The 22,217-nt window shown below is 34.9% G+C and overlaps 1 protein-coding gene across 24 annotated transcripts in view; it reads right to left on the minus strand.

The window, feature by feature from the left end:
- Positions 1–22,217, minus strand: part of esrrga (estrogen-related receptor gamma a) — a 255,344-nt gene that overhangs the window by 147,093 nt on the left and 86,034 nt on the right. For 5 of the 24 annotated variants that reach the window (XM_073927134.1, XM_073927126.1, XM_073927121.1 and 2 more), the window contains exon 3: positions 8,576–8,729. The exons of the other annotated variants lie outside the window; for them this stretch is intronic. The gene's annotated coding sequence lies outside the window, so the exon portion shown is untranslated. The remainder of the gene's footprint in view (positions 1–8,575; positions 8,730–22,217) is intronic. 24 annotated transcript variants of the gene reach the window in all.

The raw sequence follows: 22,217 nt of genomic DNA on the forward strand, positions 1-22,217 counted from the left end.
TGTCTTTTATTGTCTTGTGAAGGCTGGTTGCTGCCCCGGCTAAATACACATTTGAAATATTATCAACTGACTGACCGACTTTAAAATGATAAGAAACACGTTATCTCTGATGACCAAAACCATATTGATAATTGATCCAACAAATTCCAATTGCAAATATGTAAACTGGATGTATTTATTTTCTTCCAATTTAAGCAAATTTGTCACATTTTAATTCAATATTACTTTTGTTTAGTATTTTAGGGAATTTTAATTTACAATGTCATATTTATGCAATTTTTACTATCTTTTTATGACCTGAAAAATACTTATTTTGCTTATAGACTAAATACAAAGATTGTAAAAAAAAAAAAAAGCACAAAGATACTATTGTGTTGATATGTGAATTTTGTGTATTTTTAATGTGTACTTTTATATATTTTACCCTTAAACAAATTTTTTTTCCATTTGGAGATTGATGTCTCAAAAAAAAGTTTTCAATTAAATTTTGTTTATTGACAGTTCAGAATGTTTCTTTGACATCAACTTAGTTTCCTGTGAACAACACAAGTATGTGTTTTTTTTATATATAAATTTTTTTAGTTTCCTTTTTGAATCATGTACGAATTATTAAAATTATTATCTACATGGCAACTTTTAGACAGCTTTGTTTGTTCATTCATTCATAAATGTTCCTTCAGCTTAGTCCCTTATTTATCAGGGGTCACCACAGCGGAATGAACCACCAACAATTCCGGCATATGTTCTTTATGCAGTTGCATGCCCCTCCAGCCGATCCCCAGTAACAGAAACACCCATACACTCTCACATTCACACACACTTATACTAGGGATGTAACGGTATCAGAATTTCACGGTACGGTAATACCTCGGTATGAATGTCACGGTACGGTATTTATTGAATCATTTACAGGAAAAACAAAACTTATGAAAATACTAAAAAAGTGCCAAAAGTGTCAATGACATACAAATTAGCCATCTATCTGTAAGCTTTGAAACAGGAACTTCAATTTTAATAACAAAAAAAATATTAAACCATGTAAAAAAAATAAAGTTTCAATTTAGTATTGTTGAAAACTCATCACATTCAACATTTAATCACTCACTCACTTAGATAGAGATGGGTTTAAAGGAAAATTATCATATAAATATAATCTGGTAAAAGCTGGTATCTCTGGGTATTTACAATGTCCCCTGCAACAGAAAAAAACCCCTCTCATTTGGGACTGAGGTTTCTGGAACAAGAGAGATATGACTTGGCCCAGGTTGACAGCAGTGGGTAACGTTGTGCATTGTCTTTCCCCCACTTGAGAGGACAAACCATGAGTAAGATAGAGGTCTCATGTCTGCATCAATCTGAACAGTGTGCTGACAACACCGCTATTCAGTACGCGCGCGCGCGCGACAACACAGCTGATAAGAACTCGCGCGACAACACCACTATTCAGTACGCGCGCGACAACACAGCTGATAAGAACTCGCGCGACAACACCGCTATTCAGTACGCGCGCGGCGACAACACCCGCTTTACAGTTTTCCAGCTCTTTTTCATCCCCGCTTCTAGCAGCACACTCCATTTCCGCATTACTGGATCTGTAGCGACAACAGACCGCAAGGGATGATGGTCAAGCATGGGCTGATGGGAATTGTAGTTTTCGCTACCTCCCGTTCGCTTCATTCGCCTGAGCAAATTTTCTCAGAAGACCTATAGTTTTACCGAGTCATGCGACTTCGGTAATATCGAAAAAAATTAATATTGCGGTATGACGGTATTTACAATACCGTTACATCCCTAACTCATACACTACTGACAATTTAGTTTACCCAATTTACCTATACCACATGTCTTTGAACTGTGGGGGACATGGAAGTACCCAAAGGAAACCCATGCAAGCGCAAGGAGAACATGCAAACTCCTCACAGAAAAGACAACTGGCACAGCCGAGACTCGAACCAGTGACCTTCTTGCTGTGAGGTGACGGTGCTAACCACTGAGCCACCATGCAGGCCAGCTTGTTTTCCTGTTATGATACAGAAAACAACTAAAATCTAAAAAAGCATATAAAAAAAATGAAAGCACAGATTCTGTTTCACTCTTTCCTATTCTTTATTCTTGTGTGTATTGACCTTATTCTAAAATGCGGAAGTGCGCCTGTTTCTGCGATTGTCTTAGAACTTCCGATTCAGTCGCCTATGGGAGAAATGACTAGGAATAATAAACCGCAGAAAAGGGTCAAACTACTTGCTCTACAAACAAATGTTTGCATGACTATACAGACCAAGTAGAATAATATAATAAGAAAATATCAAATTGCAACATCAAGCAGCGTAACGAGCAGTTTTTAACGTCAAAAAATGAATGGAAGTAAATGAGACGGGAAGTCTCCAGCCAAAAAGAATCAAATGGCAGCGTTCGCTTGAGAATAAGGTGAATACAGTTCACAAACATAATAACATTGTAGGTTTTTAGCTCTAATCTCATATATTCTTTTTTTTGTAATATTTTGTTTTATTTAACCTAATAAATAAAAAAGAGGGATCATCTTATTTAAAATACTGTAATATAATATACAGTTGAAGTCATTATTAAATCCCCTTATTTATTAGCCCTCCCCCCTGTTTATTTTTTTCAAACACTTTTTCTAAACAATAGTTTTAATAAACTCATTTCCAATAACTGATTTATTTAATCTTTGCCATGATGACAGAAAATAATATTTTACTAGATATTTTTCAAGACACTTCAGCTTAAAGTGACATTTAAAGATTTAACTGTTAATTGGCTTAACTAGGCAGATTAGGGTAATTATGCAAGTTATTGTATAATGATGGTTTGTTCTGTAGACTATCGTAAAAATATATAGCTTAAAGGCGCTAATAATTTTGACCCTAAAATGTTTTTTTTTTAAATTCAAAACCTCTTTTATTCTAGCCAAAATAAAACAAATCAGACTTTGTCTAGAAGAAAAAACATTATCAGTCATGTTTAAAGACTTAAATAAAAGACGACAATATTCACATTTTTATTAAGCCAGTGTCATGAATATATAGGTTACAGAAGAAAATTTACAAAATGCTAAAATCCCAAGAATCTTAAGATAAGTCCCCACGTGGTTTCGGCTTTTTTCTGCGAAGTTTCAAGATTGTTCTTATTATAATTGTTCCATTTAAATGACATAAAGGAGCTTGTTCAACCGTCTCTTATTACAGGAAGCCTTTGAAGATTTCCAATTAAGTAAGATAATCTTTTTATCTGTAATCAAGCCAACCATCAGGGCTTGATGTTGGGTTAACAGAAAGTTGTTCATTATATTAGAATATACAAAAATAGCCAAAATGTAGTCAGGGTTCCATAAGCACTGGACCAAAACTCATAAAGAACAGAACAAAGCCAAAATAAATGTGCCAAAGTCCATTCAGCCCCACCACATCTGTCACATTTAGGAGATACAGAGGGAATTATTTTACTTTATCTAGTTTTAAAGAAATGAAGGCGATGTAAAACTTTAAATTGGACTCATTTATGTCTCAAATTTTTTTATCTCATATATTCACTTGAACTCTATTCTCTTTAACTCCAATCTATTCTATAATCATGATATTTACACACAAGAACAACAACTGCTATAATACTCCATCCTCATGTTTTCAGCAGCCTCCTCCACTTTGAAGATGGAAATTCAGCTTATTAAATAACTTGCAGCTCTAATTAAATGCCTCTACATGTAAACGCTGACAGCCTCATTATCAGTTATCATCAGCTAATTTACAGCGAAGACGAGTCTATTCTGTGGCAGTAATTCTGGCTTAATACAGTTTAGCATTATTACACAATGTACATCCTGATTTTTCGGTAAACACTGCATTACTACCCAGCCTACACTTGTTTTTAATGTGTACACGCTGCGCTCTTCTCCGGCACACACTCACTGACAGCTTCTCATTCAGCGCTGCTGTAATACAGCGACAGGCAGAAGTGAGATTTAAAAAGGCAAGGACTGAGAGACACAGAGATGGAGGAGATGGCGAGTGGAGGCTGACAGCAGAGGCAGGAGCCAGTGCACTTGGAGGAGCCGTCTAACAAGGTGCTGAGCGCAGAAACCCAAGGGAGTCTCTGCTCTCTTACCCCTCAAGATTAGACGCCGGCAGTCAAGCAGGACATGGGAACAATGTGAAGGGCCACCAGGGAAAGGGAGGTCCCCGAAAAACAAGTCAGTTCACATGTCAGCCTCTGTGTGAGCACATCTCTAAACATCTCCTAATGTCAGGGCAAATTGCTTAAGCTGAAGATCTTATTCTTTGGATACGGAAAAGGTGATGAAGAAGTAATATGTGGAGGAGAAGAGAGAGAGAGAAACGAAGACATGAAATGATTTAGCAAAACCATATTCACTTCTTTGTTGATAAAAAAGAATGACAAGTAAAATATATATAATTGTATGTGATATTTTTATTTATACATGCTTAAATATGACTGTTGTATTAAAGTAACTTTGATTTACTTTCATAATTTTCCTCAGTGTCGTACAAATTATATAAAACATGTTTTTATGTAGAAATTAGGGATGCAACGATTATAGATTTTGGTTGTAAAATTATAGTGGGAAGAATAATCACGGTTTCACAGTAATTATGATTATTATTATTGATTATTAATGATTATTAAATTAATCAATCATTAATTTCACTGCTAGTTTAGTAAATCACATGAAACTAGTGTTATTTATTGCTGCTCACAAACCAATTAATACATAATAACAATAATATGAAAAAAACAATAGTCCATTTCGCCAATAAAACAGAAGTCATAATTTTACACTGAAAAAAATTACAGAACAATGAATAAATGAATAAATAAATAAATAAATAAATAAATAAATAAATAAATAAGAAGAATAAATGAAAAAAATTGTATTTGTCTAATGTAAATCTAAGCATCATATTAGCTATGTATTTCCCTTTTAAAGAGAACAAATGAAAAGGCTGCTGAACCTCTGTCTGAAAGACATTTTTGATCAGCTATATTATAAACTTGTTTGGTATTTTCATTTTTTTTCTCTGTAGAGTAGAAATGTGTAAATTCTATACAAAGTATGAAGCTGACTGGTCAGTTCTTGTCACGTGACTCATGGTGAGCTTGAGGGAAAGTGCACAAGCCGCGTACCTCCATTGGAAATAACGAACTTGCGTGCACTAGAAGCATGAAATGTGAACGGAGTTAATAGCCTCACCCATAGTTCATCTAGTATGCAGGGGTATTTGCCTTAGTGTTCAAGCTCGGAACTTTAAACTAGCACACAGTTGGCATAACTTTGTTTAATTGCAGCAGTTTTGTTCCGTGCAGAAACGTGATGTTGAGGGGCCTTTATGATTAATTAACTGCGACTAATTAAAGCATGATAATAGTGAAATTGGTTAATCGTTGCAACGTTAATAATATTATATAATATTTTTAAGCTACAGTACACTCAGAAAAATGACTTTTGATGCTTGTTCAAACTACTTATTTAAAAATAAGCTAAATTTTTAAAAAAAAATGTAAAAAGTTTTTTTTTGAAAACAACGTTATTGTAAACGTTCAATCCACTTAAATTTGTAAAAATGTTAACTTAATACATTTGTGTTGGGACAACATGATGGAACCCAGCATTTTTACAGTGTATTTTTAGTAAATTAGAGCGATGTTTATCTCTGTTGTATCAACATTTTTTATATGAACAAATAAAATGGAAGTAAGTAGCAGAAGTAAGAATGTAAGAGGTTATAACTGGCTTTAAGATTGAGATAAAACTCACGGTTGAGTAAACTCCTAGCACAGTGAATGAGAGAGTACAGCAAATAATTTATTTACAATCCTATTTGCTGAATTAATTAAAGAAAAACTCCACGATGGTGTTTTCAAGACTTTCAGAAAAAGGAAAAAAATAGTGTGAGACTGATGATGGCAGCCAAAGGAGAGAATAGCATCAAATGTACTCTCAGCCCCATATATGCTGCATTAAAAATAATTAGCATAAGCGGTATTTTTTCGTTGTTGTAATTTAATGCAAAGATGATTTAATACATACATAAATACACAAATGTTCCTACATTTTCTTTAAAAATCTAAATATTAAAAACTGTCAATTATTTAAGATTATGTCTTGTGAAAAGGTTCCAGTGGTTCTCAAATGCCAAGCAAGCATATGGAAATGTTATGTAAATATCATTTTATGGTCTTATTTAAAGTGTCTTTTATTACATAATTATAGCTTTACAAATATGTGCATGTTTTTTCTGCACATATGTGCACTTTTGTTGCTATTTAGAAAGAATACAGTAAATTAAGACAGTCACAGGTATAGACTTAAGAAGTGGTTACTGAACGTATAGGAACAATAGTGAAATTACGAATTTACAGAAATGACAGCTTAACAAAAATACAACACAATATAAGTATTTTATATACAGTGCTCAGCATAAATGAATACATTCTGTTCTGGATATAAAATGAATATTTGTATCCATTTCTCAGTGAATATGGGTAATGTATATTGGTGCATTTGAACTAAACAGATTTATTAAACAGATATATTTATCAAAATAATATTTTAGTCACAGAACATCTTTAGAAATGGAAAGATAATACATTTAAATTCATGCAAAATAAAGCAAAAAAAATACAAGATTTCAACTAAATTTTATATATTTTTTCCCTTGATTTTTGCTATTTTTTAAAAAAGTTATTTAATATTTTTTACTAACATATACATTTGGTCTATAATTGTAAGTTTTTTGTTAGATAGCAACAGATTTAGCTTCAGTGCTGACTAATCTAATGTACAGTTGAAGTCAGAATAATTAGCCGCCTTTTGATTTTATTTTATTTTTAAAAATATTTCCCAAATGATTTTTAACAGAGCAAGGACATTTTCACAGTTTGTGTGATAATATTTTTTCTTTTGGAGAAAGTCTTATTTGTTTTATTTCGGCTAGAATAAATGCAGTTATTAATTTTTTTAAAAACATTTTTGGGACAAAATTATTAGCCCCTTCAAGCTATTTTTTTTCGGTAATCTACAGAACAAACCATTGTTACACAATAACTTGCCTAATTACGCTAACCTGCCAAGTTTACCTTATTAACCTATTGAAGCATTTAAATGTCACTTAAAGCTGTATAGAAGTGTCTTGAAAAATATCAAGTCAAATATTATTTACTGTCATCATGGCAAAGATAAAATAAACCAGTTATTAGAAATAAGTTTTTAAAACCATTATTCTTAGAAATGTGCCTAAACAATCTTCCCTCCATTAAACAGAAATTGGGGAAAAAAATAAACAGGGGCGCTAATAATTCAGGGGGGCTAATAATTTTGACTTTAACTGTATATGCACAAATATAATAGTGTAATGCATCCTATAGAAAATCTTTATTTAAATGAGAGATTTGCGGGGGGTGTACTCATTTATGCTGAGCACTGTAAGTACAATATAAATATTTGCATCAACACATTTAACCTTTTTTTTTAAATTAACGAGACCAGATTATACAAGAGGTTCTCACTGGGTTTACAATCAATCTTCTGCAATTCACCTTTTTAAAGCAGCACCAGACAAGCAATACAAAACTACTCTGAACATCCTAACAGCAACATACAATATACTATAGAAGCAACATGCTTAAAACCATTTAGAACACTTCCAACCTCAAAACACCCCAGCACCATGATGAGTGAGTTTTTTTTTGGGGGGGGGGGGGGGATTCCTAGACTGATTTTGTTCTTAATGCTTGAGTCTACCGAAAAGCTTTAGAAGTGGCTCAAGATATTTCAATCTCTTCCCACTGACACCAGTTGATGAAATCCAGATGGCTACTTTTGCCGGACCACTCAGCCATCACTGGTAATTGCACCACTGGCCACACTGCACACGCTCCGGCTGCCACCGCCAAAGTCCATTTCATGTGGCTGAAGGAAAAAAAAAAAAGTCTTGCGGTCGCATATATGCTACTGTTGACAACTGTAAAACATCATCCTTTTCAGTTTTGCAAGTGAATGATTGGCCTTTGGTGACAGGAGCTTGTTTAAGCTGACTGTTCAGTTTGAGAGAGCTGTTTTGATAGAGAGGTGGGACTTTATCTCTGTCTTACTCTTTCTGTCTGACCTTACTCTCCCCGTGATCACTCTTTCCTTCAAAGCCATTAGGGTCCGATTTCGCTCACCTTATATAGGAAGACGCTGCCCTTGAAGAATACATAGAGTCCTTAAGCCAACGTAGATTTGCCAACTAGAGTGCTTTAAAAGGATGTAGAGGTGTTGTCTGCATCACACCACACACACACACACACACACACACACACACACACACACACACACACACACACACACACACACACACACACACACACACACACACACACACACACACACACACACACACACACACACACACACGCGCGCGCACACACTCTTGCAAATCAACGTTCTAGGATTTATTCAATCCTCAGCATTACTTTTTGATGAAGTAAAATTAGTTTTCTAACCGTTTATACCATATAAATTAAAGATAAACCACATTCTTAGTTAGATACCTACCTAAATCAGGGGTCTCAAATTGGTGGGGGCCATTTCATTCATTTTCTTGTTGGCTTAGTCCCTTAATTAATCCGGGGTCGCCACAGCGGAATGAACCACCAACTTATCCAGCACGTTTTTATGCAGCGGATGCCCTTCCAGCCGCAACCCATCTCTGGGAAACATCCACACACACACACACAACACACAAACACACACAAACACACAAACACACACAAACACACACAAACACACACACACACTCATGCACTATGGACAATTTTAGCCTACCCAATTCACCTGTACCGCATGTCTTCGGACTGTGGGGAACACCGGAGAACCTGGAGGAAACCCACACCATTGCAGGGAGAACATGCCAACTCCACACGGAAACGCCAACTGAGTTTCGAACCAGTGACCCAGCAACCTTCTTGCTGTGAGGCGACAACACTACCTACTGCGCCACTGCGTCGCCGCGGCCATTGGCCATTTCAGTGACTGACAATTCATAGCAGGGCAGTTTCAACATTCAAGCAAAAGAAAAAAAGTCGAAACCCGACAAAATTGATGTGTCTAAGGACAACAAACATGAAGTTTATATTTCAAGCATTACCAGTCACCAGCGATAATACAAATCAGCATGTTTATCATGTCACATATCAGCTGCTGAAATATATCTGTGGTTGTTGTGTGCATGGCTGAGCGTTAGACACACACCCATTCATTCCTCCACAGACTATATGCATTCAAAACACCGGCTTTTTGTTTCTTGTTGTATATATTGAAGGGCATAACAATACAAATAGGCATAACAATTATTAATCTGTCCCAACCAATTATATTATCCCAATAGCGTAAAAACAGCAGAAAGCAGTTTGGATAACTTAAGCGACTTTACTGGCAATTGTTTACTAATGCACACAGTTTTTAAGTAAATCTTAATAAGCATATGAGAAAAATCTATTGAATGAGACCATTTGAATTTCGCATGTGTGTTACTCTCGATTGTACACTGAGAAAATGAAAGTAAAACTAATCTGATTGCAGTACTTAAAATGTTTAAGAACCATGGCCTAAATTATGACTAAGGGTCTTATGGGTTTTTATAAAGGAGCATAATGCGCAAGTCCTATGTAAAAACTTTTCATTGTGCTTTTGTAATTTAAAGCTAGAATCTGCAATTGTAACTTTTGTGGAACAATTGTGGAAAAATGTTACTTAAATTGTTATTCGCATATCGAATGAAACCTAACAGCTTCATTTGTTATTTTCATTTGCATATGCTAGCAGAAAGTTACAATAAAGCAATATTTTTTGGAGTATTACATGGGTTATCAGTGACAAAAATAAAAAAAACTAAATAAGGAATTTCGAAAAATAGTTTTTATTTATGCTCTGTATAATCATACTTAATAATCATTAAGTACAACCTTTTTTTTTTATTTATGCTCTGCTATTAACAGTAATAGTAAAGTATAACCATTTTTGAAAAAAAAAAAAGCATAAATATAATAGAGCTTGTTAAAATTGGATATTTTGATATTAATTTTTCTATGATAAATATTCTATGATAATAACAGTCTGGTTCTCTCAAGGTTTTTTTTCTTTACTCTCCTACTGGTGAAGTTTTTTTTCCTCTCCGCTGTCGCCACTGGCTTGCATGGTTCAGGATCTGTAAAGCTACACATCGATGAATTTGCTCTTCAGTGTTTGGACTCTCAGTAATGATTTAAACCACACTGAACTGAGCTAAACTGAACTGAACTTAAACACTAAAAACTGAACTACCCTGATCCAGTTACTATGACCATTTATGTGAAGCTGCTTTGACACAATCTACATTGTAAAAGCGCTATACAAATAAAGCTGAATTGAATTGAATTGAAATATTTTGAAATGAAAAATTTCACAAGATGGTTTGAATTGCACTATTTGACGGTTTTCTGGGGAGTCTAACATTATTCAGGTGCAGAAGTCAATGCAAAAAGTGCTTTTCTACCTTTGCTTTGTCTTATTTCTAGTCCAAATATCTCAAATTCAAAGAGAAATATTTTATTTGTTTACACCTTCAGAAGAAATGTCAAAATAAGAAGTTTTTATATATATATATATATATATATATAATTATTATTATATATATATATATTATATTATTATATAAATATATAGTTTAATTATTATTATAATGTGCCAATAGGGTATGTTTTTGCTTTGAAGTGTAGATAATTGAACTAGGAACAAGACAAAAATTCTGAGTAAGAAAAACACATTTTCCCTGTTTAAATAATTAAATATAATTAATCTAATTGTAGAAACGTAATCATTTTTATACCCAAATGTTTTAAACTCTATTAAAATGATCAGTCACAGGTCTTCAAAACACATACCAATGATAAACTTTCACTCTGTCATGGTTAAACATAGCAGTGACTCTATAAGCCATGCTTGTTCTGCAGTTCAGTAGTAATTAGGGATGCTCAAAATAACCATTTAACCATTAACCAAAAGGGTGCATTTTTAACCAATTATTGGTATCAGTTAAATGAATAAAAAAATCTTATTTGATATATTTTTGAAGTTTGGCTGCATGCGGGCCAACCCTGTTCCTGGAGAGCCATTTTCCTGCAGATTTCAGTTGCTACCCATATCAAACACACCTAAACCAATTAATTAGGACCTGAACACCAAAAGATAATTACAGGCAGGTGTGTTTGATATTACGTGAAAAATCTCATATCAGTAAAAAATATCTAAGGCAGGCCTGTTTATTCTATTCTTTTTATTTAGTTCATTATTTTTTTCTATGCTGTTGAAAACACTGCATGTGCGCGAAGATGTTCTGTTTTTCTGCTGCTGTTCACATGTTAAATCAATATTTTAAAATCCAATATTTAATGTGTCACACAAAATAGACACATCAATTTTTTTTTTATTAAATATTAATTTAATATTATTCTGACCAGTTAACTGTTAATATTCGGTTAACAAGTGGCGGTTGTCGGTTGGCAAAATTAACCGAAATTAGCACACATGACAGTAATACTACATTATTATTGTATAATTCAGATTTTAAGTGACATATCTTGTAATATGACTATTGAGTTGATAATTAACTTTATTATTTATTTATTCATTTAAATTGCTGTGTAAAACTTAACAAGAATCATCGAATATATTCTTTTATTCTGCCTTATGATTTTTTAATTTTATTAAGCAAAAATGACAGTCAAGAACAAACAAAGACATTAACGAAAAAAAGTCTGATAGAGTTCACTATAACCCAAAGTCAAGGACACAGAATAACTTTTCCATATTAGTGGAAGACAATGTACTTCTTATTGGTTTATTATCCCCACAAATATGGCCATACAGTAGTCTTTTAAAATATCTTGAGATTACATTTAATGCAACTAAATATGCCATTTCATATACTAAAGCAAACTTACTTTACAGATACAAAACTTAGACTACACCTTAACCCCTCTGCTAATTAGCTTAGAGCTGCTAATGTGGTTAACAAGTTAAGAACAGGGTTTTGCTGGTTTATGGATGGTGCAGTTGCGTGTCCTGTAATGAAGCCTGCAGAAGCTTGTGTAAGATAATCTCTCACCCCGCAGACCTTTGCACCACCTGACCTTCGAACAGGCAAATCTTCCCTTGTAAAAGCTAGCTGACCACACACAACACGCTAAAGCTCTGTGAAGGGTCACTTTTAAATAAGATTAGCGCAAACACAATGCTCTACAGATTCTCAACACAACACTTCCGTGACCCACATCTGAACTTACCTGTCCCCATTTTGGAGACACTCTGTATGCTTTAGCAATATGTGTGGATGCATCCCGGGCCCCAGGGATCATTCTAGGCTCTTCCACGGGGGGTAAGAGACTTCCCTAATCATCTCAGAGATTACAAACATAGACAAAGGCCAAGGTAGATCTCCTGTCTCGCAGCACGGATGCACCGGCAACACGGATTTAAGGTGCCGTACACACGCACGACTAATGCCGGCCATAGGAAAACTAGCTCATCGGCATTCATTACTCTAAACCAGATCTGTGCACCCGGAAAACTGGCTGTAAATTGGCTTCGGGTATGAGGGAGGTAGACGAATGCGGTGCGGTACCCATAATCCACGGCTCAAGTGGCACACCCACACATCTCCCCCGGACTACATGGGCCACAGAAACCGATCTCTCTGCCACATCAATATATTTCAACTCGAGCACCGAGGAGCAACAGGGAGATCAGCAGAATGGGGCGAAATAATAGAATATTCATCCCTCTAATCCATATTCAATTCTTCTGTCTCTCCTCTTTCCGCCTCTCATTTCCCCCCCTCTCTCCCCAGCCATGCATATGAGGTTTGGCTGTATATCTCATTTAAATGAGTCTTCTGTCGCTCCTTTCCTCCCACTTTCTACGTTAAACACGCACGTTCTCTTTCTGCCCTGCTGCACTACCCTGACAGGGGCGAAGGACTACCTACTACTTTGGTAAAAAAGAGATGGAGGAGCATATGGGTCAAAATCAAGTGATGTTAAAGAAATGCAAAATGTTACCAGTGAAGACAAGACAGAGAGGGTGAAGAATTTGATAAGACTTGGAGGAAAGAAGGCTCACCTTTGAAATGAGAGAAGTTCTGAGATGGTTGATGCCTTGTTGCAGTCTAAAGCAAGAAAGTGTGAATGTGTGATTTTACCAACTGAATCGAGTAGAACTCAAAACATACTCAGGAGATGCGTGGCTTTTGATCTATTACTTTTCTGTACTGCTGTAGGACTAATTTCATTTATTTGATTATGAAATAAAATGTTTAGTGCGGTCAATTTCTATTATTTTTTACATTATTTAAGCATCTATAACTTTTTTTTGTTTGTTTTGAGCATTATGAAGTCTTGATGATGGATAGGAAAGCCAGTTATATTCACTGATATAATCTCACAAAACTTTTTACAGAAATCTAATTTTGCATACTATCTAAATCAAATTTGAAATATAAACTCATGAGACACTTGGCCTTCAAGCAATATTTTTCCAGGTCATTACATTAATGTTTTTCTGTGATGGTATATGGAAAAACATTAAACACAGTACAATTTTTCTTTCTCATGACTTCATAATGTATAACTTTTATATTTTTTTAGATGGACCATAGTAAAGCTTAAAGTGCCTTTTTTTCCAATTATACTTAATTTATTGGAGGGGGGGGGGGGGGGGGGGGGGGGGGGTTGGGTAAAATAATCATTGACTCTGTGATCAGGATGAATGATGGACTCTTGCATGGCCTTAAACGAGTTGTTGTTTTTTAGACAATGGCTGGTTGACAGTATTATGTGTCTTATTTCAACTACTGACATAATTGTGCTTGACATTTAGAGATGGAAGAAGTATGTTGATAAGATTTAGAAAAAAGAAAGCATTTTTATAGACTTCCTAAAACCAGTTGTGATTGAGAATTGTGGAAATTACATTATCATTGACCATTAGTTAGTATTTGTTATTCTAAAGAGTGCAAGCATATCCCTTCTAGTTTCATCTATGTTAAATTCAATAGATGAATTAATTAAATTTATTACAACCTGACAAAACAATTAGTGGAACCCTAAAAAAAAAAACATTACTAATACTACAATATTAATATTCTAGTCCTCTTTTCTCAACAAACAATAGTGAAACAGTTGTGTTTGTTTGAAACAATGCAATCTGTAGTCTGATTATATGAGATTTAAGATAAGTTCAAGTAGAAGTTACCCAGATGAGTGGCATGATTGAACTTATTTAGGAGTCATCAGTCAACTTATTGTTATAATTCACAGAATAGAAGCAAGCATTCCAGAAAGATGTGTAGTAACTTTTTATAAAACTTTACAATAACATAAATGTTTATTTTAACATATTTTAAAAAGTGATTTATATCGGTCAGGCCAAAACTGAATTTCAGAAACGAATTCCGTTCCTCCAGTCTTCAGTGTCACGCACTGCTTTAGACTTCTGAACAGTACCATCAATTAATAAATCCTATAAGCAACTGGTTTCATGGGCAAAAGCCTTCATTGTGTCCTGTGAGTGGTCCATGTCCATGTTGTCCCACCACACCAAGAATGAGACAGCAACTAATCAACATGCCCCCCCTTCTCATCTTTCTTATTCTCAGTAGGTAGCATCCCCCACCACTCCTGGTCTCCATCTATCTATCCGACTAACTATTCCTCTATCATCCTCAGATTACAGGATAAATGAACGGAGCCATTACTGCTGTGCGCTAACAGGCCCTTCAAGTGCACGGTGACAAATATGGATACATTTCAGGACCACTGAAGCCACGGAGGAATAATTTTGTAGATTTCATCAAGAGTTCTAATTATGTTCCTGTCAAGTCCAGAACGCAGCAATCCATAACTGAGGAAAGCACTCATAGACGATCCGCCGCACGGGCGTAATTTATGCCCCGCAGAAAAAGATGTGGAGCCTTTTGTGTATCAGCATGCACAACACCTCCTGACTAACAAGAGAAGATGGAGGAAAAGAGGAGGAAGTTGAGTGAGTGATTGGAGGAACGGGGGGCCACTTTGTGGCCGCATTAAAGGGGTTTCATCTATTAAACCGATTTTTTTCCCCCTCGAATATTTCCTGTAACAAAGGATTTGTTTTCAGTGTGGGACTTTGAGAAGTCTACGGCTCTTCAGTCGAGAAGACGACAGCAGGAGGACGGATCTGACAGGCCATTGGAGCCTGAGCTATTACTGAAGCAGCCACCGTCTGCTTTTGTCAGTGCAACGAAACCGAAGAGACCAAAGCAAGCACAAAAGATTCACAAAAATGGAAAAAATGGAAGGAAAAGGTAGAGGGGGAAAAAAAGGGCGAGAGGGTATTGAGGAGAGAGGGAGGGCACAGGACTGCTCAAGGTCTCTCCAGTTGCCCAACTTCACCCTAATGAGATCTGCCTTGATTAATGGTGTCAATTCAGCGGAAAAGAATAAAGAGGAAGTGGCCATTGTTTTGGGTTTGATGCAGGCAATGATAATTATTCTATATAGACTCAGCTCACTGACAACAACCTTTGAAAGAAATCATGATGTGGCCAGGTAAAAGCCTCACCCTCAAGATATGAATGCCACTTAAAGGGATAGTTCACAGAAAAATAACATTCCTTTTTGCTGCCCCTTCACTTGTTCCACACAGGTTTGAGTTTCTTTCTTCTGTTACACAGAAAATAATATATTTTGAAGGAAGCTGTAACCATTCTACTATAGAAGTAAATGCCTACCATGGTTGTCAATCAGCCACTTGAGGTAGAGTAAACAGTACATTTTCCAATTCTTGGACTTAACTATCCCTTTAAAAAAAAGGCAAACAAAGAAAAACAGATGCATTTCTGAATGATACAGAGGAAAGTGCTGATGATCCCCAGTTAACAGAAATTATTAGGGTGTGTGCATGCAAATTATTAAATGATTTGATTTGATTAGGCTGTACCTTGCGTGAATTGGGAATCTAAAAATTTTCTTCCCTCAAATCTCAAATTTGCAAACACATAATACAAAAATTGGGGTGCATCCCACTCTGTAAAATGTCATTAAAATTAGCATGCACTTTGGTCTTGCCCAGTAGATCGTCATTGATGTTTTAACAGGTAAACATTACTTTTGTCAGCTAGCATGCTTGCAGCTTATTCCACTTACATTCAAGCATTCAAGACAATCTCTTCTCTGGGTTTTTGTTGTTTTAAGTTTTCCAAGAAGAAGTTTTGTTGCACACGCTAGAAGCATCACAGGAACATCACACACCACAAGATAATATTAAGATCATCTTGCCTGAGGGAGCACTACACAAGATCTGATCATTGCTAATGTTTACATTTTGCCAGCTAGTGCGTAAACAGATTCCTAAATTCAACAAGCATTTTCACAACACCTCATTTTAGTTCTCTTCCTTTTGTATATTTTTGATAATTTTAGACTTCTTTCAAACACACAAAAAAATGTTTGCTCATACAGCAGCTTGACTTTGTTTTCACACTTTGTTTATTGTGAATGTGCTAAAAATATTTCAAATAATAAATACCATGCGATTCAAATGGCCAATGTGTCTGTGAGAAGATCAGGAGGTTTAAGCTTGATCAGTAAACACCTACAAATTATCAGATAATCTCAGTCAGACATTGCAACAGAACAAAGAGAATCCAGTCTAGATTAACACATGGTATTATATGACAAGCCTATGGTGGCATTGCAAAAAATAATATGAACTCACCACTAATTTATCAACAAACAAAAAAACTGTCAAGAGAATTGGGCTCAAAATCTAATTATTACTGTTTGTGTTTGTATGTGAGATTGGTGTACATGTGGGTCCTCTAGTAGTGGTTAGAGTCTATTTATTTCTGAGATGATGACATGTCCTGTATCAGGGGACACTATTATAGAAAAGGGGTAGAGAGACCCTCCACTTCACCCCCAAAAGGAAGAGTGGGGTTGTTCACACCAACTCAGGATGGATGAGTCCTAATTGTGTGTCTGTGTCATGGCATCAATCTGAGAAAACATTTATATACTGTAGTAAATCAAAGAGGCAGAGGTCTTGAAGCTCTGCTGTTTAGCTGACTGTCCTGCAATGAATCCATTGTTCCTACATCTTGCCATCCACCAGTATGTGTACAATATACACTTTTTTCAAATAGTTTGAGTTATAACATTCTAATAATGCACACGATTTTCATGATTTGACAACTATTGTCTTATATTGTGAAGTCCGAATTTGTTTTTGAGCCAGTCACCTGAGCCATATACAGTATGAAAATGAAAATACCAGAACATTCAGAACTCTATACAGAAAGATTACAAAGGTGTTAAAAATGGACAATTATTATTACTTGTTTGGATGAAATCTGTTATTTACACTGTTTAAAAGTAACAATTAAATGTTTGGTAAGTTTTAAATAAAAGAGAAAAAGTCAGAATCACAACTTTATGCTGCAAAAACCATAAATAAATAATAGCAACTTATAGGGCTGCACGATAATCGAAAAAGGTTGCAATCTCAATTCAACCCCCCACACGATCTTAATTCAGCATCTCTATGATTCAGCAAATAACATTTTCAAGTTCAAAAGAAGCATAAAGGAGGTTGCATGAGTCTTCACATTGTTTTACATGCAATGCTCAGCAACTTAAACATGTCCAAATGATGTTGAAAGAGTCACATACTCTTTTTATATGGTATATTTACCCAAAAATGTCATTTCTGTCTTAATATAATGATGTATTTGCGACCGCGAAATGACACATGAGATGATGCACTACTACTGAAAGGAAATGCGCGCCTGCAAATGATGTCTACTTTAATGAACAGAACTTGCATAGGCTGTGAATAACAGGTAATAAAAGTTTTTAATCAGGTTCAGTTTGTTGTGCAGAGCAATCGCTTGAGAGCCATGCGGGAAGTATGATTTGCATATATGTTTTTTTTTTCCTCAAAGTGACGGCAGCCATGACATGAGCGCACTCGGCAGTGAAAGTGAAACCAAAAGCGTGCACATCATTTAAATGATCATATGGCATTTTAGAGTTATGACTACAACAAGCATTTGATATGTTGTTTTCTTTCATAGCGAACACAGATTTTTGTGCATGAAAATAAATGTTTAACACTGTCAGTATAACTACTCTAGCCTATATAAAGTTAAATAAAATGCAAGAGGGAATCTGATGGCAAGGTCTGATTTTACCAGTGGAAAAAAAAAGATCTAATAATGTTTGCAAGCATATGTCTCAAACACAATAATTCAACGTTAGAATTATGAATAGTTGTATTCTGATTCCATTACTTTACTGTGCAATAATATCCAGGACTAATTTAAAACCCACCATTAAAAGTCTAAACAAAATGTAGAATTTTAACCAACAATACACCTACACATAGGCCTAATTTTATTATTGTTGTTTTTTTTTGTACCATATATTTGAGAAATATCAATAACAGCCCATTTAAATTAACCTTTATTTTATGCCTACAGAATTGTGAGAAAATCGTGATCTTGATTTTAAGCAAACAAAATCTATTCTCATTTTAGCCATAATCGTGCAGCCCTAGCAACTTGGTCCTCTTTATACCCATTAAGAAAACATATGCTGGTAAATACAACTTTTTGGATATGTTTTACTTTCGTTGAGTTTTTGCAAATAATTTTCTACTCTTGCCTGTTTATTTTATATATATAATTGTGTTGGAACCATCATTTTTAGTCTTCTAAAGTGTGCTTGTATGGTTAAAGGCTTCTTAATAAAATATTGTCATATGTATGCATATACATATGGCCTTCAATGCGAAAGTGATGCTTTTAGTTACAGCAACGACAATATTTTATTAAGAAGCCTTCAACCATACAAGCACACTTTAGAAGACTAAAAATGATGGTTCCAACACAATTCTTTTATGTTATCCCAACACAAATCGATTAAGATTTAAGATTTTAAGATTTAAGATCTTAACTGTTTTTTATAAATTGAAGTGGATTGAACATAAAACATTTAAGTTGCCCCCCCCCCCCCCCCCCCAAAAAAAAATATAATTGTGTTGATTTTGCTAATTTTAAATAAGTAGTTTGAACAAGCAGCAAAATATTTCTGAGTGAAGGATTTTTTTAGAAAGCAAGAAAAGTGTCTGATATGCTCTTTAAATGCTATGTTTATCGGTATACTGTGGATTTTGCATTATGTTCTACACGCTAGGAGCACTTTGCGCGTGTCAGATGTTAGTTTAACCTCCGTGACATTGCTGGAGTCTTTCTCCTCCCACAAACAAAGAGAGGAGAGGCTTGTTTTGATATTCTAAATTGAACCATGGACTGAATTTATGGTCCCAACATTTCTTGAGACAATTGTGAGATTTAATAAAGGGAGGTAAATATGCTTTCTCTCTCTCTTTTCTCTCTCAATGTCCTCATAAACGCACACACATGCTCTCACAAATACCCACACAGAGCAAACTGGGTGCTCTGATTGAATTGGATCATTTATCAGAGCACAAATATTGTAGGCAGGCTGATGATGACAGAAGCAATCGCAGACTGCTCTCTGTGAGTTCAGCTGTTTCGTTGCTGGTTTCATTGGCTGGCGGACGGCGCTCTTCCAGCACAATGAACCTCTCCATGTTTGGTTAACAGGAGAAACAGGATTTGATTTGAGAAGGAGCTGTAACAATGTCAGTCAAACAGAAACAGCGAGTCCATGTGTGCAAGTAAAGGTGAAAAACATCAAGCTATTTGAACCTTGTGTTTGTAAATATGGCTTGCTTTTTTTTTCTCCAGGCTTGAGCATCATTCAGAATTGAATTAAAAACTATAGCTTTTAATTCCAATTCAATTTATTATTATTAAGTTTAATTATATTTACAGCAAGATGATAGAATTCTAATTTAAATCTGACTAATTGCATTTACACTATCTTGGATTCAAATCTGAAATAGGAATCTGCAGTATATAGTCTGAAAATGTAAAAAAAATAAAATAAATAATCTAATATTCAAAGTATGAATCTAGAATTTGATGACAACTTGAACAATTCTACTTAGGGGTCATAGTGCAGCACCAAAATAATACGTAACTGTGATTTTAAATATTTTTAATTCGTCATTATTCTTCAAATTTACTATGAATACTAATACAGTTGAAATTATTAAAATAATTATTAGCCTATTTTTAGTAAATTTTTCCCCCCGATTTCTGTTTAAAGGAGAGAAGATTTTTGCAACTTATTTCTATACATGATATTTGTTCTGTAGACTATTGAAAGAAAATATAACCCTTAAAGGGGTAATAATTTTGACCCTGAAATGTTTTTGAAAAAAATTAATTGTTTTTATTCTAGCCAAAATTAAACAAATAAGACTTTCTCCAGAAGAAAATATATTATCAGACATACTGTGAAAATGTCCTTGCTCTGTTGAACATCATTTGAGAAATATTTACAAAAAGAAAAAAATTTAAAGAGGAGCTAATAATTCTGACTTTAACTGTAGTTGCATGTTTGTTTGTTTCATTGTTATGTACAGTAAATATGTTATGCTGCTCTTATTTTGACATTTTATTTTCATAAAAGGTCATTAAAACATTAAATTAGGTCATTTGTTTGCATTTGAATGTGTATATAAAATCATAATTGTAAATTTAAGTTGATCACCAAAATGGGAAATCAGGGCACCACGATGGCGCAGTGAGTAGCACAATCGCCTCACAGCAAGAGGGTTGCTGGTTCGAGCTCAGCTGGGTCAGTTGGCATTTCTGTGTGGAGTTGGCATGTTCTCCCCATGTTTGTGTGTGTTTCCTCAAGGTGCTCCGATTTTCCTCACAATCCAAAGACATGCGATATAGGTGAATTGGGTAAGCTAAAATTGTCCATAGTGTATATGTGTGAATGTTTCCAAGGGGTAGGTTGAAGCTGGAAGGCCGTCCGCTTCGTAAAACATATGCTATGTAAGGTAGTGGTTCATTCCGCTGTGGCGACCCCAGAATAATAAAAGGGACTAAGCTGACAAGCAAATGAATGAATAAACATGGGAAATCAGGTCCATTTATTTCCATATACATTAATTCAAATTTAATTTAACAGACAATGGTTCAGAAATATAATAATCCACTCATTGTACAGTATTTCAGTTTTTACATTTACTTAAACTCTAAATCCATTTTTATATTAATATTTAGTTATAGGTTATCTAAAAAACCATAGAGGACATAAAGAGATGCTATGAGGCAAGACATTATGGCTATATTAAACATTTGTCTGTATAGAACTAGATCATTAAGATAAAGAAATAAGGCATTAAATAAACAAGCAATAGTCCATGCAAAAAAAAGGATGAATAAAGTTGCAATTCAGAATATTTAACTTTATTTTAACTAAAACAGGGTATATGCAGGAATCCTAAAGGTAATTTCAATACATTTTTTAAGACCTTCTTAGAATATTTAGAGACCTCATCGCCAAAAGTTCTAATCAGCATCAAACTTTTAACTTACTAAACACCATGCACCATCATGCAAAAGAACTCAGATAAGCTCAGCAGAAACAAAGCTTGAAAGAATGAATTAAGCGTTTGTTTTCAGCCAAAGGCTTCAGCCACTGTTTAAACTCATCTTTCTCCAACCAGGAGTAAGCAAACTTAAATTTTCTCATTTTGCCATCTGTTTCGCTGAAGAGCGTCACATCACCTTGCCGCACTTGTCGCAAATACGTGACATCAACCAGACAGGGGAGCTTGGCTGGACACGGCTGAACCAATTGCGTGGATCGAGCACGCCGTTGTTTATATTAGGAAGAAAATCAATATATTTATGCTTTTATGGAGTTAAACACTTTGGACAACGCTTAAACAAAAACCTTGTAAAAACACGATTAAGACTTGTTAATACTTTTTAAGGACCTTAATTTTCTCACAATTGATTTATCAACATTTAATACTTTTTTAAAACCCTGGAGACACCCTTTAAAATACACCTATTTAATGCTCAAATGAACGGGATTCACAATTCAGTTTTGAACAACCCTTTTATGTACGCACACACTCCAGAGTAAACCAAAGGCAGACAGTGAGGAGTTTGCAATATTGTCATCATCTATGGTCTCTCTCTCTCTGGTCTTCATTGGCAGGACCCTTCCAT

The sequence above is a fragment of the Danio rerio genome, chromosome 17 (genome assembly GCF_049306965.1).
Source record: "Danio rerio strain Tuebingen ecotype United States chromosome 17, GRCz12tu, whole genome shotgun sequence".
Lineage (NCBI taxonomy): Eukaryota > Metazoa > Chordata > Actinopteri > Cypriniformes > Danionidae > Danio > Danio rerio.